This window comes from Meleagris gallopavo, chromosome 9, assembly GCF_000146605.3.
Source record: "Meleagris gallopavo isolate NT-WF06-2002-E0010 breed Aviagen turkey brand Nicholas breeding stock chromosome 9, Turkey_5.1, whole genome shotgun sequence".
In the NCBI taxonomy this organism is placed as follows: Eukaryota; Metazoa; Chordata; class Aves; order Galliformes; family Phasianidae; genus Meleagris; species Meleagris gallopavo.
The window spans coordinates 12,779,068-12,782,107 of NC_015019.2; positions in this window are offsets into that span (position 1 = coordinate 12,779,068).

A 3,040-nucleotide genomic window follows, 5' to 3' on the forward strand; every position below is an offset into this window, starting at 1 on the left:
TCGTGCGGGGGGCGTCGCCGTGCGCTGCGGGCGGTGGGCAGGCGGGGAGTGGTGCCGCTGTCGCCCGGGGGGGTTCGGAGCGCGGCTGCGGATGAGCGGGACGCGGCGGGAGGCTCTTCCAGCTTTTTTCCCTCCGGCTCCGAGCTGCTGTACGGACGGCCAGCGTTTTGCCTTCTCACTGCTGCGCTGCGGGTTTTTCCAGTGCTCCCACCAAGCACGTAGCGTCGGTATGCTGGAAGAAGGCCAGCGCTTGTTTGTGAGGATTTGCGGTAGATTTCCTCTGAGAGGATGCAGATATAGCAAGCTGTAGCCGCTCTGTGCTCGTGTTCTGGAAATTGCACATAACTCGTTAGTGTGAAGTTGTTCTTAAAAGTCTTTACGTAGTCACCTAAACGGCGTTTCTGTGCTTGGAAACCTGTTGCGTTGTGATCCTGGCTGAGAATAAGCCGATGGGGAGTTGTGCAGTGTGGTAATGCACCAGCTGGGTCTGTGCTGGGTGAGAGCATCAGCACGGTTTGTGTAGGAACACGTAAATAAAGAGCACTCTATCCAGCTGTAGAGAGAAGACTGGACTTGTTTTTCCTCACCAGGTGATGAATAAGTGAAGGAAGAGGCAGCATAACACAACACTCAGTGGTGTCACTCCGGTTTTCCCTTCTGCAGTGCATTATGTATGGCATCTTGAGACTAAGCCCGGGAATGGGAGCCCTCAGCTGACCTTGGTGTGCTCATATAGCAAGTCTTGCTAAATTATAATCTGCTCCTAATGTTCATAATAATTTCTCCAGGAGAGGCATTGACGTTCTCCAAAAATCCATTTCAAAGAGTTAGTGGAAGGAGAGGAGCAAGTGAAACAATTTGAGAAGAACTTGTCTGGAATAGTTATAGAACTGTCCTTAGAACTGACATAGTGTACATTCAGTTTGTGATTTTTTTTTTCATCTGCCTGCTATAGAAATAAAACTCTTCAGGGAAGTTTCCAGTCTGCTGACCAAGCAGTAGTTGCTTAAGACTTGAGCAGCGTGAATTACCCTGTGTAGTCTCATATAGCTGTCTGTGATAGATATTTATTATAGACGTGCAGTTTCCCACACTGAGTGAGTCTCATTAATCTGATCTGACTTTAAAATGTAACCATCTGTCAGGGAAAGAAAAAAAAAAAAACCCACAAAACTCTCTTCTGTCAGACCAGGTTCCCTGTAATTTCACTATTTTCATAAGCTGAACAAGGTGATACAGCTTTGTCTTCTTATGCTGTCCTTTGTTCTTTTTTTTTGTTTGTGTGTGTGTGTGTGTGTGTGCTTTTGGGGCCATTTAGGCACACTCTTTTGCACGTAATGTAATTAGGAATTTTGCCTTCTGATACCATAAATGAAGCTTTTAGGTAGGACTGAGCCACTTGGAAACCTTATCAAGCCCTAAGGCTGTAGTTAAATCTGACAGATTCTGTGCCTGGCATTTGTTTGATGCTGCCCAGCTTTTGCTGGCATCTTTCAAAAACTATACATTCAAAATATGTGTAGAAAACTTTGGTGAAAGCTAAAGTTGTATCCTTCAAGGAGTGCACTCAGTCATTCAGTTACGTATCCCTGCTGATCTATAGGACAGACACGAAGCATGTTTGCTGTTTCTATTACATTGTAGTGATGTTACACTGCAGTGCCTGGGTTGGCTTTGATACTAGAAACTCTGAAGCATTTTTTGGGATGTAAAGTGGGAGTGTAGGGTTTTACCAATGGCTTCTATTTTACCTTGCTCATCTTTTCTTGTCAATGTGAGGTTGTAACTGACAGCTTTGACTTCACCTATCTTTAGCATGCTTCAGAGTGCTTTACTTACTAAAACTGCTGTTAGCAATTGGTAAGGCAGGTATATGTATAGATAATAAACTATTAGAGATATTACAAGCAAATAGATATTAGCAGATATTGAGACTGTAGCACTAATTAGCAGCAGCAACAATTAGAGGTAGTATAAGGTCAGTAATGTAATACTTGCAAATACAGGTTGCATTGCAGGTTCAATAAACTCACAAATGCTGTGATAGCAAATGTGGATTACAAGCATGACTCTACATACAACAGCTTATGTACATGTGTGTATTTCGTAGAACTACCGGTACCAGGTGCTTTAAGTGAGAAGTTCTAAGATCAAACCACTGCTGTAGCACACGAAGATTGCTGAGGTGCACCCTCAGCAGTTTGTGGATAACACCAAGCTGTGGGGTGCGGTTGACACGCCTGAGGGACGGGATGCCATCCATAGAGGCCTCACACCTAGGCTGAGCAGTGAGCCCAGGTGAAACTCATGAAGTTCAACAAATCCAAGTGAAATATCTGCACCTGGGTTGTAGCAAGCCTTGCTGTTAGAATGAGCTGGTGGATAGCAGGATTGAGTACAGCCTGCTGAGAAGGACCTGGGGGTACTGGTGGATGGCGAGCTGCACATGAGCCGGCAGTGTGCCCTCACAACCCAGAAGGCCAACTGTATCCTGGGCTGCATCAAAAGCAGCGAGGCCTCTGCAGGGTGAGAGGGGATCTGCCCCTCTGCTCTGCACTGTGAGAGCTCACCTGGAGTGCTGCATCCAGAAGTAGAGTCATGGAACCACAGAATCACTGAGGTTGGAAAAGACCTCCAACATCACCCGGGCCAACCATCCACATAGTTCTCTGTGTTGGAGCACATCCAGAGGAGGGCCACAAAAATCCAAGGGATGGAAAACCTTCCTATGAGGACGGGCTGAGATCTGGGGGTGTGCAGCATGGAAAAGGGAAGCTCTATGAGACCTGAGAGTGGCCTTTCAAGATCTAAAGGGAAGCTACAGGAAAGAAGGGGACAGATTCTTTACAGGGTCTGTTGTGACAGGACAAGGGGAAATGGTTTCAAACTAAAAGAGGAGAGATTTAGATTAGATATATGAAAGAAAGTTTTACAGTAGGGGTGGTGAGAAAGTGTAGCGGGTTGCCCAGGAGGTGGTGGTGCCCCATCTACAGAGACACTCAAGGTCAGGCTGGATGGGCTCTGAGCACCTGATGGAGCT